We start from the raw sequence: 16,908 nt of genomic DNA on the forward strand, positions 1-16,908 counted from the left end.
TGCGATACTGTAGGAAGCACTGGAGTTACTGTGCTTTGTGGTTGTGGGAATAGTGCAGTGTCTGATGGCCATATGTGTGTGATTGCTTCAACAAATTATAATGAAATTCAGTTTACAAGCAAGGATTGCAGTCGTGTGAAAAAGAGTTTTCACAGGACTCTGTGCAGCACTGTGAAAAACTAAGTACACGATTCAGTAGCTTATAGAAATATGTTTAGCTGCACTAATCTAAATGAATCATTTTCTACATGAACATTTTATTTGTCTTTCACATCGTCATGGAGGAATTTTTGCCCACTCTGCTTTACGGCATTGCTCCAGATATTTGAGGTTTACTGGCATTCATTTATGCACAGCTCTCTTAACGTCCTGCCACAGAATTTCAATCCTGTTGTGGTTTGCACTTTGATACTTTGACTATTTTCTTTTATAGATTTGCTGGTGTGCTTCTTCTTTGCACAATAGATCTTTAACCTGCATTTGTGGAAAGCATATAGAACTGTTCACAGCTAATGGTTTCTGGAAGTTTCTGAGGGAGTGATTTCAAAGACAGAATCAAGTCTGTTTTTAATTTAGTGTCGCCTGAGGGCCTGATGATCACGGGCAATATTGACTTTCTGCCTTATTCCCTGCACACAGAGATTTCTCCATATTCCCTGAATCCTTTAAGGATGTTATGTACTATTAATGATGAGATAATTAAAGTTTTAAAATTTAATTTTGAGGAACATTATTCTGAAATTGTTCCATAATTTATAGATGCAGTTTTTCGCACATTGTGGAACCTCTGCCTGTCTTTACTTCTGACAAAAACTCTTTAAGATCATCTTTTTATCTCCAATCCTGTTATTGTCCTGCTGCCAGTTCACCTAGTTACTTGCAGTGTCCCTCCAGCTATCTCCTTTATGTTCCACTTACTTTACAGCCTTTTATTGTCTTGTGTTCGAAGTTAGAATAATCAAAAATTCTAAATCATCTAATAGTTTTCAGCAAATATTAAAATGTCTCAGCAAACAGTTGAATAAGCTATGCGTCTATGAGATTTGCTGATCATTGCATTGCTGTTTTAGTTACACTGTACAGAGCATCCAATTTTTTTGGGAACAGTCTCTTTCGTTAGCATGTTAAGCATCAAGCATGTGAGTTCACGTTGAAAACCCAAACAAGCTAGCGAGCGCAGCACCAAGCTGTTGTGCTGCTGTTCAAAGCTAAAATGTAAAAAGTGCCAGATACAACAGTTGTGATTAGTCTCTCAGCAAGTGCTTGAGACACCAGTTCAGATGTGGTGTCAGAATGTAACTGATCAACTTTAACTGTGTGTCAGTTTTTTTGTGTTACATATTTCTATGTGAAATACTCATGTTCTGATGACGTTAGCCGGACGATGAGTCTGTCAGTAGCAGCAGGTGAAAGTAGATAGCCGATTTGAAAAATTCCCACAGGAAACTGCGGTGTGTGCCACTGTGCTTCAGGAAATAGTGAATGTGTTTTTGTGTGTGCGTTTCGGGCCGCCCTCCCTCCCTTCACCCCTGCTGTGGCGGTCAGATAACATTAATGAATCAACAGGCACTTAAAAGAGAGATAAAGAGCGTGGAGGATGGAGGGGATTTTATCTGTTTTTAAAATATTATGTTGTGCCCATTTTGTGTTTTGCAAAAATGATGAATGTGCAGTTTCCCAGCTGTCCCCGAAGACCCCCACCCCCCACCCCCCAATGATCTTTCGCTGAATTTCTCTGTCACCCACTCCCTTATCAGTGTTGTCTCAGTTCATGCAGATAAGACAAACTACTCATTTGACAGAACACAGATTTTTTTTTTTTCCAAAACCACAGATTAGCTTCAGCGATATTCTTTAATTATTATTCTTTCATTTGGCACATTCTCTATTTTGCAGGATAACTATGGCGTCATTATTTGGAAGCTCTAAAAACTACTTGCTCAGTTTTACATAAAGTGTGTGGTAACTCACCATGTAGCCAGAGCCCTTGTTAACCCTTCTCCGTAACCTTCCATGCCAATCAGACTCATTGCATAACATGATGTGCACTTCTCGAGAAATGCAACTAAAGCTTCAGCCCACAATGAGTCTGACTGACGTGGAAGGTTAGGGAGTAGGATTAGGGAAAGTTTCTGGTTACAAAGTAAGTTACAACATAGATTTCCTGCTGAAGCATAATTCAGGGATTAGGCCTCACTGACATGGGCCTAGAGACCAGTCAGCAACTGCCTGGCAATCTCCTGTCACTAGGGAAAAATGTGTATTCCCCTTCAGTTCACAGGAATTCACTGTAGGTTCCTGAGTGAAGCTGGTCACACAAAGGGTGGTAAACCAAAAACATCCTTGCGATTGTATTGGTCACCTGGACATAACCACGGTCAACCCATAGTTTCTACACAAACGTGACTGGTGAATTTTTTGTTGGGTATGGCAGAACTGCTCAAAAATTCCAAAATGACAAGTGGACATAGCTGACAAATGGACATGGGTCCTGCATTGCTTCCATCCAAAATGTTTGTTACTTCTACATTTTTTGTTATTTTTACAGCAATCATTATAATCAATACTGCTGCTGATGCTGATGGAAAATGTCAGTGTCTGTCAATACACAATAACCCACTGCACAGATTATTAGGCAGACGCTTCAGTGTGACTGCACAGGTTGCTGCAGTGCAGAAAGAAGGCATGAAACACGATAATGTATGGGTGGTGTGCGTCACTATTTTCTACTGTTGACACTAAAATAAAAAAGTAAAACTGTTAAGTGATGTTCACTTAACATTACAAAAAATGTTTCTGTATAAGAACTGCCTTTAAAAATGCTTGATGCCTAATCCAACATGACGGTTGGCCTCTGCCCTTCTTTAAATATACTAACAACATTTTTAAACATGTGACAAAACACCATTAAAATTGTTCAGTCTGTATTTCTGTCTGTTGCCTGCTTTTCAGCAGGAGAGTTGCTCTTCCACCTGCAGTAGGGATTTTACAATAATCACCGACCTTTGTCTCAGACACACAGTTTGGTATCTCATGCACACACCTGCTCTTCATTGTCCAATTTGTGCAAGTGTAAAGTGTAGTAGCCACAGAGGAGCGTAGAAACGGTAAACAGGCTGATAGTATCTCCGATGAGATCACTGTAGCTTGAAATGCATTTTAGGCACAGAGACGTGGTCCAGCATTGACACATGCATACACACACATAACAGCTTTGAAGGGGAAAGTGACCATTGTTCCGAGTGACAGATTAAAAGCAGGGCAGCATGTAGGAGCACAATCTGTGTTCAGGCCTGTTTACACTGTAAACAGTCTCTTTCTTGCAGTTCAGCTTCTGTTTTCAGCCCCCCAAGGTCGGGGGTCATGAGTTCAAATTCAAACAGTCGAGGAAGTCTGGCAATTCAATCCGCAAACACCCGTACAGTTTCCTCACCGCCCACTTACTAACCTCTTGTCTTCTGATTTCTGCCTTAAACATTGCAGGAAGGTTAAAGGATATCTCCTCATGCTTGTTAATAACTTTAATTACATTTCTGCCTCACTCTTTCCTTCTTGTCATTTAGGTTGACAAACGTCTTTCATTTTTAACTGATCCGTCTGAGTCCAAATTCCCATGGAATTATCTCTTTTCAGATTTCATGGAAAGACTAAAAATATTCCAACTACCATAAATTGCATCTACCGCCTACGATCAGACTGTTGCAGCCAGTGACATCCCACAATTCCTGATAACATGAAATACACAAAATTAGCTTCCTGTGTCACGTTTATCTCCACTTCACATACTCTCAGGCCCTTACCCCCCTTTTTTAAAATAGGTCTCAAAAACTAAAAACAATGCAGTTCTTAGAATTTATGGATGGAACTAAACGTTTTTTGGTATTATCATGCTCTCATTTCTTTTTCCTGTTCTTCTTAACAGATACTGAAAAATTAGTCATGTGATGTTTAGAAATTGTGTTTTCTTCACATATATAAAAGAGACAAAGCCTCACATTTTAGAAACTCAATGGGAATATTTGACATTTAAATGCTGAAAAACAAGAATTTGTTAACTTTGCAGCATCATAAGCCACCGTGCGTCCACTTTATTCCGTCACTGTAGATTTTACCCTCGCTCCCAAGAATCTGCTGTGACATTCTGCTTGGATATTGCGGTGTATGGTGAGAGATATAGAAATAAATATAATCAATAAGCTTGTTTGTTACGCTGTGAGGCAGCGGTCATCCTACCCATGCTTATGTTTGTTTTTCTTCCTGCCTCGTCAGAGGGAGCTGAATAAAGAGAGAACTTTTCTGGCCTAACATCACTCCGCCTCTAGCTGCTGATGCCTTCTCTCTGACAGGATGCACATTCACATGTATCTTTTTTACTGTGTGCAATTCTGAGTTAAAGTCAGTTAAATAAAGAGCAGAAAATCTCAAGCAACTATTTTAAACCTTTTAACTATTTTAAACGCGGTTCACATCCTCCGTAGCCTCTGCACACTGCCTATTCATAACCCAGCTATAACAGATTAGCATTCAGCTGCTATATTTAACATTACTTAACTCATGTCTGTGTGGATATGTGTGTCTGTGTTGCTATCCTCCTTTTTCTCCCCAAAAATGGTAACACACCCACATCGAATGAGAGGGCTCCTTTGAGAAATGTGTTTCTCGGGTTCTCACGGTGTAAAAGTGACGCTATCGCTAAACTCCGAGAATCAGCAGCTCTGTCTGCATTACATGGTGCTTTGCCCAACCTGTGTGTGTGTGTGTGTGTGTGTGTGTGTGTGTGTGTGTATGTGTGTGCTTGTTGTGTGTGTGTGTAGGTGTGTGTGTGTGTGTGTTTGCTTGAATGGTCAGTTTAGTTTACTATGCATATGTGTGTGAATTTGAGACTTAAATAGTGAATGACACTCTTTATGAGACCCCTGTCCATTCCTGTGGTGAAAACATGGAAAGACTGTTTAACTGCTCATACAGCCAGAGGTCATAGCCAAGTTCAAGTGTGTGTGTGGACTTCCCCATGCTTGTGTCTATGTTTAGATATACAAACCCACTGATAATTTCAAAGGAATGGGTGCCGGTTTGATTGATGGATTGGTTTATCAATATGAGATGGCTGAAGGAATTTCATTTTCCTAGAAGGCAGCCTCACTGTTTGACTACAATAAAATATAATTTTGATAGATTTGCAGCATACAACGTCTTTTCACACAGAAGAGTAAATCACACACAAACGCGCACACACACACACAAATGTCCATTGTCACTGTTAGCATCATCAGTGATTCAGGTTTTTATCTAAATAAAGTCATATGTCACCATATGGAGAAAGCGTTAATGCCACATGTGAATGAATACAAGTTTTTATTGGTGCCGGTGGATTAAATCTACTATTTATAGGCTAAAAACACATTTAGAGTCCTCAGTAACAATTGAGTGCACTAAAAAGTTTTTAGAGACTTCAGATGTTCAGCTTGTTTTATTTCGTAAGGATTTTGTTACAGTCAAAAGCTCACAGAATAAGAGTAAATGCACATGTTTAAGTGAATGTGATTAACTTATTATAGTGGTGAAAAAAGAGTTAAAAAGTCAAGTGAAAAGCAAAAGGAGCATTATTGTCTGTACAACACAATGATGCGACCCCCAGCAGCCCCAGTGTGATGACAGGAATCTGGAAAATTACATCTTGTATCATTTTCCAAGAATAAGGGACACATCCTTCAACCATGAATGGAATTTTTGAGTTTTTATGTCTTTAATTGTAACGTATGGACATGTGGCACAGTGAGGAGATTTGTATTTCCTCACTTTTTTCTTCATTTTCCATCAAGTGAAGGATATTTGGGCAATGCCACTCATCTTTTTACAAATTCAAGTTACAGCAGCTTTTGAATGCAGGGGGGACATAGAGTTAAACGCATTCCCTACGAGTTCTGTTAATCTTAGACGTGGGCTCGAGCACTTGTGGAGCTTCCAGAAGCAACACCCAGGAATCAACAAAATAAAATGTTTTCAACTTTTTTTTGATCAACTGAAATTTTGTGGCCTCTGGGTTAACAGGATGTTGTCTGTGAAAGAGCATCCACTGAGGCTGACCACTGATGCGAGGCCCGTCCAGCAGCAAAATGGTCAGAATGAAACTGACAACGCAGAGGTGCGGTTGTCCCTGCGTCATCCCTGACCATGTTAAAACTCTGTGTGTGTGTGTGTGTGGGTGTCTGTGTGTGGGTGTCTGTGTGCTTGCGTTCAGAGTGAGGTCAGACTGCAAATATAGCCTCTTCTGTCTTCAACTTAATGTCCAGACAGCCTGTGTCTGACAGGGAAAAACATTAAAGTCTCTGACTTTTTTGGTCAAAATACAACAGGAGAGACAAGCGGGAAGGAGGGGGGAGAAAGGGGGAGGAGAATGAAGGATGAGTGTGTGTGTAAAGGGGGTAGGAGGGTTAATAATTTCAGCCATGCCTAAAAATAGGAATCTTGGATTTAAAAAATAAAATAAAATAGAACAATTTTGAAAAAAATAAAAGAAGCTGCTCTGCTAAAAATCACAGCTCCATAGCAGCCATTTGGACGATGTGATGGTGGAGCCTGGGAAAGTTGTGTGTACTAGCATGTCTGTGTGTGTATCAGTGTATGTGTGAAAATGTAGCCCTAAATTGAATGATTGAAGTTCTTACTTGCATTTAGGCACAAAACGGTTGGAAAGCAGTTATGTTGAGGCTGCTAATGCCTGGTCTGTCCCTGCGTTTACCTCATTTGGCCTGTCCGGGTCTAACCTAAATTCGTTTGGTTCAGCCAAGTATGGTCTGGACTGGTTCACGGTTCTGTCAAATCCTCCCCTGCCCTTTACTGACTCACGAGAAGACATTTGGGGATTTTCAGATAAAGACAGATTGAGAGAGAAAAGTGAAACATATCTAAGTTAAGTCACATAAAATATGTTGGAAATGAAAACACGTTAGATGAAACTTCGATGCTCAGGAACGTGAGGAATGTTAGCCCACCAGTCTCCATTTCAGTGCATTTAGTCTGCATTCCAATTTGATATCTGGTCCATGGCTGTCTGAAAGAGCACGTCTAATGTGCTAAAAAGACATTCATTTAAATGTTATTTTTACCAGCTGGTTTATCTGTACTTGTTCTACAGCGTGCGGCAGGACTTAGTCACAGAGTCGCAGACTGAATGTCTCTTCATGTCCAGCTTCAGAGCCTTATGAGTTTTTTGTGTTATGTTGTTAAGGATGATTACCAGTTGCCAGTGTGCAAAGTAATTCTGTTATGAGTAGTGCTGTAACTAAGTGGTGGCAAAGGAAACACTGTTTCATTCAACATAATTGCATGAAATAATCCTGACTTTCACAGTCATCAAAAGGACATAACTTTTATATATAGTTTGTTAGCTACTGTTAAGGTTTCCTTATTTATATACACTTCACTTCATATTTAGAGCAGATTTGAACCAAATTCTGCCACGTATAGAAAAAACATGAAGCTACACATGTTGAACATTACATGATATGAAACAAGTGCAAATGGAGAATACCCAGGATTCTTAGTCTGCTATCTTTCAAAAATGAAAGATTTATTTCCCACTGATCTGGGCTTAGTGCCCTGACAGAAGCCCTTCCTGAAGAAATGTGGCATTGGCAGAATCATGCTTTGGATTTGTTTTTCTGTGACTGGGAAAGAGAGAATAGTCAGGTACAGAGATGTTTTAATACAAAATTGCTGCATAGTCCTCAGAACCTCAGACATTGCCACAGACAAGGGTCCAAAACACAAGGCCAAGACAGCAGTGAAATTTACTGGGGACGACTCTGTCAAGTCCTTCAAGTGACCCAGTGAAAGTCATGAGTTAAACCTGAACCTATTTAGACCCCCAACAATGGTCGTCCAGTGACAGTTGCAGGATAACCTGAGAGTAGGGATGGGTATTGATAAGATTTTCACGATTCCGATTCCATTTTCGATTCTGTTTAACGATTCGATTCTTTATCGATTCTCTTATCGATTCTTTTTTTTTTTTTAAAAAGGAGAACACTAAGGTTGATTAGCTTACAACTGTTTTATATCTTCTCTTTGAACAAGAGTAACATGGCCTTACAAACCCAACAGTGAGATAAGAGATCCACAGCCTACGGCTCTTCAATGGGGTGTCACAGGGTCCCCAGGAAAAAAAATTGTAAATGTAAAATAATAAAATAAATATTCTTCTGTAGCAATAACAAAGTGTAACATAAATTATTCTGTAGCAATTACACAAGAATATCCAGTAATGTCCCTGCCTACAATTAAACACATTCACTTACCGAAAATCGGGGCATCTGCTGTGGCAAATGGGTTCAAGCCTTTGACCACAAACTTAGTCACTGCTCGGTGACATTCGTCTATCCTGGCCTGAAAGGAGACGCTACCGGTAGACTGCAGCGAGAACTGCCAGCATCTGAGCCAGCCAGACTCTGTCTGTCTCTCTCATCATGGTCACCTAAATGCACAGTAATGGCAGGTTTTGTAATAAGGCAGATCGCGCTAACATAATATGCACTGTTAGTTGATTATTTACCTGCCGCATTAACGGGAGAGGACGTGCAAACGTTACCGCTGCTGCTGGGTTGAGATTCACGAGTCCGGAGCGGAATTAAAAACACGACATTCATTTAAGGTCATCGCGTGTTTTGTGAGCAAATGCTTTTGCATATTCGTAGTGTTTCCTCCCTTAAATGAAATATCTACTTTGCAAGTATTGCAAGTTGCCCTGTTGTCATCCGTTCTCGTAAAGTATAACCAAACTTTTGAGCATTTGAGCCGCTTAGGCGCCGTGTTTCCTGCCAGGTAAATGACGCTCCGCAATGTGGTGACGTGATTTGGGGCGACTGGAATCGATAACGGAATCGTTTGCAAAAATGGCAAACAACTCCAAGGAATTGAAACAGTGGGAACCGGTTCTCAACAAGAACCGGTTTTCGATACCCATCCCTACCTGAGAGAACTCAATGCTTTATCTAATTTCAGTTATGTATATAATTGATTCATTTTCAATATTCCGTTGTTAAGTTGTTAATTTAAAAACGGTTTAAAATTTTTCATAAACCTCTCTGTCCCTTTTCAAAAGCAGAGCTAGGTGTTATTCGAATTTATCATGGTAGAGATTGGTTTATGAGTGCAAGTTTTTAACAAAGGTGTTAAACAAATAAATAAATAAAACTACTTCCCAATATTGATCATGAAATTTATCTGATTTATAAGTCAGTGAGTCTGACCTGCTTTCAACAGATTTAGAAGGAAAAGTGTCAAATGCTACCTGTAGTTAATGCTGCAGACGACACATAATCCTGCAGAGTTGTATCTGCTTCTCTTCCTTGCATTGCTTATTTGGCTTTTAAAATGTTTGTACAGGCATGGATTGTGTGTCATTGCTGTGTCGTCAGGAATTGTTATGTGACACGCCGTTTAGAGAAGCAAGGAGAACTCTTGGTTTATGAGTCACTTGCATATTGACAGCTCTAAACACTTTGTCGGGGCCGTTGGGGAGGGTGTAAACATGCAAGGTAATGTGTTTTACAGCAATGATGCACAAAGAATAAAAGGGTGATTTCGGGTGTATCTTTCAGAGGAAGTCACAGTTCTTTGGACTCATCTACACCGTTATGGAATGCTGTAGAACACATTCACAGGAATGTTTTATTTAATAGACAAACATATACACACTTGTCAAGTGGTTGCGAGTTAGTGGTTGTGGTTTAGTTACAAATATACATATAAGACGTGAATACAAAAAACAGCATCGGCTGTATGTTCTTGAGCATTACGAAATATATTTGAATCATCAAAATGCTTACATGTAACATCAGTTTGGATTAAATTAGGCCTCAGTCACCCGGGCCTAGAGACCGGTCAGGGACCTCCTGACATGTCTGGATTCTAGAAAAATGTGGATTCCCCAACCAATTGGCAGCTAGTTGCTGGAGGCTTCTGGCTGTATTTGGGTGAAGTTGGTCTTAAAAAGATTACTGCCCAAAAAACCTCCCAGTGATTGCTTTGATTACTTGTAGCTTGCATTAAAGACGTCGATTTGTGGGCAAAGACTTTGTAACTAACCACCAAACAGCAATGAATCTTTAAAAAAAAAGTGCAATGCAAACCAGAAACAGAATATTCACTTTTAATATAAAAGTTGTGCCTTACCACTAAAACCAATGTTTCAAAAGTTGCAACTTTTACTTTAAATGCAAATGATGCAAACCTCTCACCAACTAGTTGGGGAATACGCATTTGTCTTAGTGACCTGGGATTACTTGGGGTCAGTGACTAGTTTCTAATCCTCCATGCCTGTTTCACAGTTTTCACCGCACCTCCAGCAACCAACCACTCACTAGCCAGATGGGCAATACAAATTTTTCCCTTGCAACCAGTGGTTGCCAGGTAGTTGCCAACTGGTCTCTAGGCCTATGTGACTGATGTCTTGGAGCACAAGACTATTTGCAATTGTTGTTGGTGGAACAAAAGAATGTAAAAAGTAACTGTAGGCTGTGAAAGCAATAAGCACTAATACACTCTAACTTCTTGGCTAAGTAAGCCTGGCCGGAGTGCATCATTGTGCTGCAATTCTGAAGCCACCGGACAATTCTGAACACAAACTGATGGAAAAACACTTCAATAAACTATTGTTCACAGACTTCCCTCTAGTTATTTTCTGACATGTGTAATGTCTTAGAAAAATGATGTTAAATCCCTTCTGGGGTCAGAGAAGAGTGGAAAAAAATCAGAGTGAAATCAAAACGTTTTACTATTGACAACTGAACCACTCTAGACTATTCTGGATTTTAGGCAGAAGTGAACGAGCCAACATTGCAACATTCACACCTCAGTGGGGGTGGGGGCTGACGAATGGCAAACAAAAATCTGTTTTTCTATTCACTTTCTGAAATGCTGGCAGAAAAACTGCATTGGCTATGAACATTTCTGGTTTATTGAGGATAGAAGGCAGAAACTGGGAAAAAGGTCTTATCATTTGCAGCATCTTTTAATGACAGCTTTATGAAAAAGTATATGAAAACCATGAACATAGGAAGTACAAGCACCAGTGGACTCATTTGAAAAGTCATGAAGACTTAAATTGTACTGATGAAGAATTTTGTAGAAACTTTAACGAACGTAACCCCTGGTATTTGTCTTACTCTGAATTGTTGTGAAGTAAAGAAGGTTCTTAACACAAAATAAGATTATTTTTTGAATTGTTTTGAAAAATATGATGAATTGGATGTTAAATATAGTCATATATAAACATCCACAGTAGTAAGAGGTTAACTGCCCTCAGTCTGGTATCAGCAGTGGCCCCTAGGTCATTCTGAAGTCGTCATTTCAATACTATTTGCCTAATCTCAGTACAAGATGGCTGTAGATGATTGCCACTGTATCCGGGAAGTACTGGCCCTTGATGGATGTGGGTCCGAAAAGACCAGCCGATAACACACACTTATGACGTACGTGGCCATGTTTGAGCTCAAATGTGACGTATCATAGTATCATAACATAGTAGTAAGTGCAGGTCATTAATCTCACTATCAGTGGAGAGCGGTGGGCCTGGCAGACTGGAGCTGTGTCTGCTCGAATTCAAGGCTTGACTTTGGTCCACGCCAGAAAAGAGAGCATTTCTTTTAACTTTTCAGGCTTTAACATTCTTGTCTGGCAGCTGTGCAAGCATGTTGTGGAACAGGGCTGAGAACCTCTTAAGCTCCAAATGAACTGGAAAAGCCAGCTCTGGTCGAGCTCTATAGCTGAGAAGACATGAAGTCGCAGCTTCTCAAAACTCTCTGCAGCACAGCAGAGTGCGCAACATGTTATATTCTAACTGAAATTGGTGTGACCAGTCCGTTTATAAAGCTCTGTATGTGTTTCTGGAATAATTTGAATAAGTGCCCTCATGAATGCATTTATGCTTTTCATGTAAAAAGTGGCTTTGCTTTACATTTGCATGTTTGAATGAGGAGGAAAGTGTGTGCTGGGGCCGATGGCTTTGTGCAGGCATAATCGCAGCTCTATTAAGTGTTCACTGTGAGCCATGCCACATGTCAGCTGGAGTCAAGCAGCTAGAGAGGGAAGATGGAGTGGCTATAACAGCCTGGGAGAGAGGCGAGACGCAGAGTGGGAGAAGGGAGGATGGAGGGGTCAGCAGAGGAGGGAGGTCCAGATAAGTCATCACTTAAGTTGTGGTTTGGGTGCTCTGTTTGTTGTAAGATGCTTTTTAGGCACTTTTGGAAAACAAGGAATCGAGTATAAGATCTGTTTTCTGCTTGAGGATTTAACACTTGTTTAGCAAAACAAAACAAAAGGTTTTACCTTTTATTCTCTGCCAGCTTGGAGATGATATTCTCTATCGGAGAATATTTTATCGACAGAGACTGTGACGCTATTGCAAATTACTACGTATATATTATTGAAAGGCAGTCAGCAGTAGCAGAGAGTTGGTGTCATAGTGGTGAGATTGCACTTTGTGACCTGTGCTCAGTACTCTGAGTCAGCAGGCTGCCTTTGGTTTAAACCAGGGATTTTCCCGCAGCTCAGTCCCTTTGGTTGTGCTCTATCTGTGTTCTATCTCACAGGAGCATATGGAAAAGATTAAATATAACACACTGTAAGAAGAAAAAAAGAAAGAAAGTCGCAGCCACGGCAGTTGAATGCTGAAGCCACGAAACTTCTACCGTATTAAGGGGATGCTGCCCTGCTGAGGTCACTGCTGAGTCGGTTAATATTGAATCAGTTATGTTTGTCTGAAGTTGCCTGAATCTGCACAAAGATATTTTACATACATTGATATTTTACTTGTTAACTTTTTTTATTGGTGTAAGATTTTTCATCAGATTTTAATTTGGCATTCATGGCCATTTCCAAATCAAAGTGTTTTAAGCAGGCTTTAAGTTTCAGTGATTCCCTGTCAGCTACAGAAGGATGGCATTTTATTATAAGATGTAATATTAAACTTTGAATTCAGCTTTAAAGCATTGCATGTATAATTTTTAGTACATCTTTTACTGTAGGCCTCCAGCATGTTGGGACTATGTTGGAAAAACGTCTCAGTCATCTTGAACACTGAGTACTGGTTTGGTTTTAAGGCTTTAATAAAAATAAAAATAAAAAAATAAAATAAAATTATAAATAAAATTCAATAGATTTACTGATTCCTGAATCATATGTATACAGAACCCTGTTTTACAAGATAAAGAATCAAAGCAAATAAAATACAACAACAGCAGATAAAAAAGGAAATAATTTGTGTTGATTTTTTTTTTTTAAATAAAATGATTATAAAATTTTGCTTTAACATGCATTATAACTCAATATGGTCACGTGATCTACATAATTAAAAGAAGTAAACAACGTAAATCAAAACAGGAACATGTAATTTTGGATTGCAGTGTCAGTAGTTATGCCATTACATTTAGTTCACTAATTACATTAGTAAACTATGCATAATATAGAAGCAAAGTTACTCTCCAGAACTCTTTATATTATCCAGTTTGTTTGAAAATTTGTATTGTAGAGTATTTTAATAACTCGAAAAGCAGATCTGGCTTGTATTTTAATAATTACAGATGTCAAATTGAGTAACAATAACAACAAGAGCTGTACTGAAATCCACATTTCATATCACTTCCAACAGAAATTTAGAACTCCGAGACAATAGAAAAAAAACATTTAAACGTTGGTCAGCTCGGTTTCCCCTCGTGTGTGTCAGAATATGTTTCAGGTAAAGGGGTCCGCAGTGGTCGCTGGCTGTTTCTGAGCTGCAGTCAAGTGTGGAGTGTGTGATGGGGGGTCATCCTGTGGCCATGTGAACAGGAAGGTGCGGGTTCAGTGTGAAGGGCTGAACCTCTGAGCTGTTTATCAGATAGCTAATGAAGCAGAGCGATCCTGAGGGAGGAGGAGTGGGAGAAGGGGAAAAAAGAGGGTAAAAGGTAAAAGAAGGAAAGCGGGTGTAAAGAGGCCGAGAACGAGAAGTTATCGCTGAACGGGCTGAGATGAATAAACCAATCTTCCATTTCATTCTTCTTTATTCCCACTACAATACGTAGAAAAATACACACCCGAATATTTATTACATGTCCTTGTTAAAAAAAAATCAGCAGAGGCCATATCACTCAGCTCCTGCCGTAAACATTTTCTCTGGCTGCAAGAGAAGCAGACCTACGTTTCCAATTCCCATCATCACAGCCATCCAGTTTACTGCAGGCTACACATCCATCAGTGGGGTTTTTCAGGAAAAGGGAATGAGCCTGCTTCATTACAAGTTCAAATAATCAGCCAGTCAGATGATCAAAACAGTATTACAGTGTAGATGTCAGTGTTTGATATTCCACTGTTTCCAGTGATGCTTATTCCTGCTCACGTCGAAAAGGAAAGCGCTGACATATTTTGGAAATGGCAGACTGGGAACTCACCTCTGATTAAATTCTCAGGATTGATGTCATGTCTGTATTGTTGATATAAATTTAAAATATTGTAGTGTAATATGCTGGCTACTTTTGTGGTAACACTCAATTATTTTGTATAAACTGTTTAATGTAGCAAAAACAACAAGAAAAGAAAGATCTGAATGAAATTGACATCTAAGTTTGCCTTTGCTGTCTAAAGATCTTCAACATACACTGATATAACGGATGAAAGCAAACTCTTCACTCGTCTTCACTCAAGACTCGTGTGCTTCGTGTTTATGAACATGCCGTCGAGCACTTTGGAGCTGGAACTAAAAGAAGACTGCAGGAATATTGCACAAAAATGTCATAGCTCAATTTATATCCATGATCAATATTTATGCCATTATCCATGGAACAGTTTAGTTTTAACTCAAAACGATTTAAAAAATGGAATTGAAACTTTTTATTGTTTGATGATTGAATATAAATGCGCCTGTATAGACAGTGAAAGTTTAGAAAACTACAGTTTTGATCTTTATGGACTCCTGTTAAAACATCGGGGTCCTCTGCATCTGCAGTTGTTGCTGTAGTAATAAAACGTTAAAGTGGTTTACACCATTTGACCCACGGGGCTTTCTGCTTTCAAATAATGCATAATCGTGGTCAAAGCCATGGAAAAACATAGCAGTTCACAACATAAAAGGTTTAAACTGTCGGACTGCTAATGAAATATTCTGTTATCTCTTCTGCTTGTTTGTTACTTATGATTTGTCAGAAGCAGCCGTTTGTAAGAGAATTACATTTTCCTGTAAACTTCACAGGCCCAAAATGTGGCAGCAGACTGAATAACATATTCTGATGACGCCCTGGATGCTTTGTTTTGCTGTCAGTTACACGCCGAGTTGCAATTTTTGTCTTGTGTAGCCGTGTGAGAGTCTGGTTTGTTCATCAGAGGCCAGAGGGTGAGAGGTCAGAGGTCAGGCTCAGGGGAGTCATCATTGTTGAGCGCTCAGGTGACCCTGAACGATCCTGAGGTAGAATGGCCCTCGCCTCCCTGAGGAAGTTCATTCCATCACTGCTGGTGTGTTTGCGAGAAGGCATGTGCTTAAACAATGCCACAACAGTGCACAGAAATGTGTGCATACAGTAGTTCAGCATGCAAGCTCACAGCATTACACAACATTTAGAGTAAGAGAAACGGGACTGTTTTTGGTTTTTTTCACTACTGGTGACATTATCATAGAATTGTAAACAAATTAGCAGTCGCTGTTACTTTGATTACTATGAAAATCTGATGCAAAGATTACTATTCCGTATCACAACTGACTTTCTTTTGACTGTGTCAGTTTTTAAACTGTTGTGTGGAAAAAAGTACCACGAACTGGTTTTCGGGGTACTTCTGGGGTTGTATCAGTGCATGTTGGAATCAATCGGGTACTGAACACTGAAGCTTAAACCTTTTCACAGATGCACTAAAAGGTTTTACCTTCACGAGATGTCAGGGGTTTTAGTGATCACCCAAATGTCTAGAGGCACGTTTCATTTGTTGTTTCATCAAAGCATCGTATCGAGCAGTTTAACCTTTGTCTTTGTACTGTTTGCAATCTTTTAAACTTCAATGCACAGAAATGTTTGCATCTTTCTGCGCAAGTTTTACTGCAAAACAAAAACGTTGCCAACAAACTGCTGACAGGAAGTTGTAAGTGTTAAATGTGACCCTTTACCCATAGAACTGAGAAAAAAATGATGAGATGTCAGAGATTTTAATCTGCTGATATATTTTATATTTACAAGCCCAGTTGTTGAGCTATTGAAGGGGAAATAATGAGTCGGAGAATACATGACATTCATGACTGTTTATAGCAACTTAATATAACAGCTGGGTTTAATTTCACAGTATTTTTTTCTTCTTCAAATAGTTCAGAATCTGAAGCAAATAAATAAATAAACTGAAATGAGTTAGCACAATTTGAAACAATAGAGTCTCAATTACACACTGATTTTAGTCTTGTTTATATAGAAATTGCATTTAACATGAAAAAATTACGACTAGGCCTTCTGTGTCACTCTCATTCTGTCTTCTTCTGTGATTTTAAAGAGTGGAGACATGAGCGTCTGTTGGTCTGTCTTTGTGTCCCTGGCGAGTTTCTTCTAATCATGCTGGATGTGCCAGGGGTCAGCAGCTCTGACCTGCTGGCTCCAGTTCACCATAAATATTATGGAACCACGCCTTCGCTAGTTGTTTAATATAGCACCGTGTCCGTTAAGGGACCTAAAGTAATAGGTTACGCTGGGGTATCTAAGCTAATAATAACGTTGCCTGCACAGTGTAATTAGGAATAGTAAACACGAGTCAGGATATAAGGTTTTGGAAAATTCATTTGTATTTGAGGAATTTCATCAGCTTCTTTACTTTCACTTTATTTGTCTTAAAATATCTTTGAGTTGTTAGAGTATGTCAGTTGTGCAACGCTGTTGGCCTGAATGCACGTGTATTCATGGC

General features: G+C 39.4%; 1 protein-coding gene across 1 annotated transcript in view; it reads left to right on the forward strand.

Moving 5' to 3' along the window:
* gmds (GDP-mannose 4,6-dehydratase) overlaps window positions 1-16,908 on the forward strand; it is a 192,887-nt gene that overhangs the window by 138,067 nt on the left and 37,912 nt on the right. The gene's annotated exons all lie outside the window — the stretch shown is intronic.

The sequence above is a fragment of the Haplochromis burtoni genome, unplaced genomic scaffold, assembly GCF_018398535.1.
Source record: "Haplochromis burtoni strain Fernald_Lab_line unplaced genomic scaffold, NCSU_Asbu1 Contig_99, whole genome shotgun sequence".
NCBI classification, from domain to species: domain Eukaryota; kingdom Metazoa; phylum Chordata; class Actinopteri; order Cichliformes; family Cichlidae; genus Haplochromis; species Haplochromis burtoni.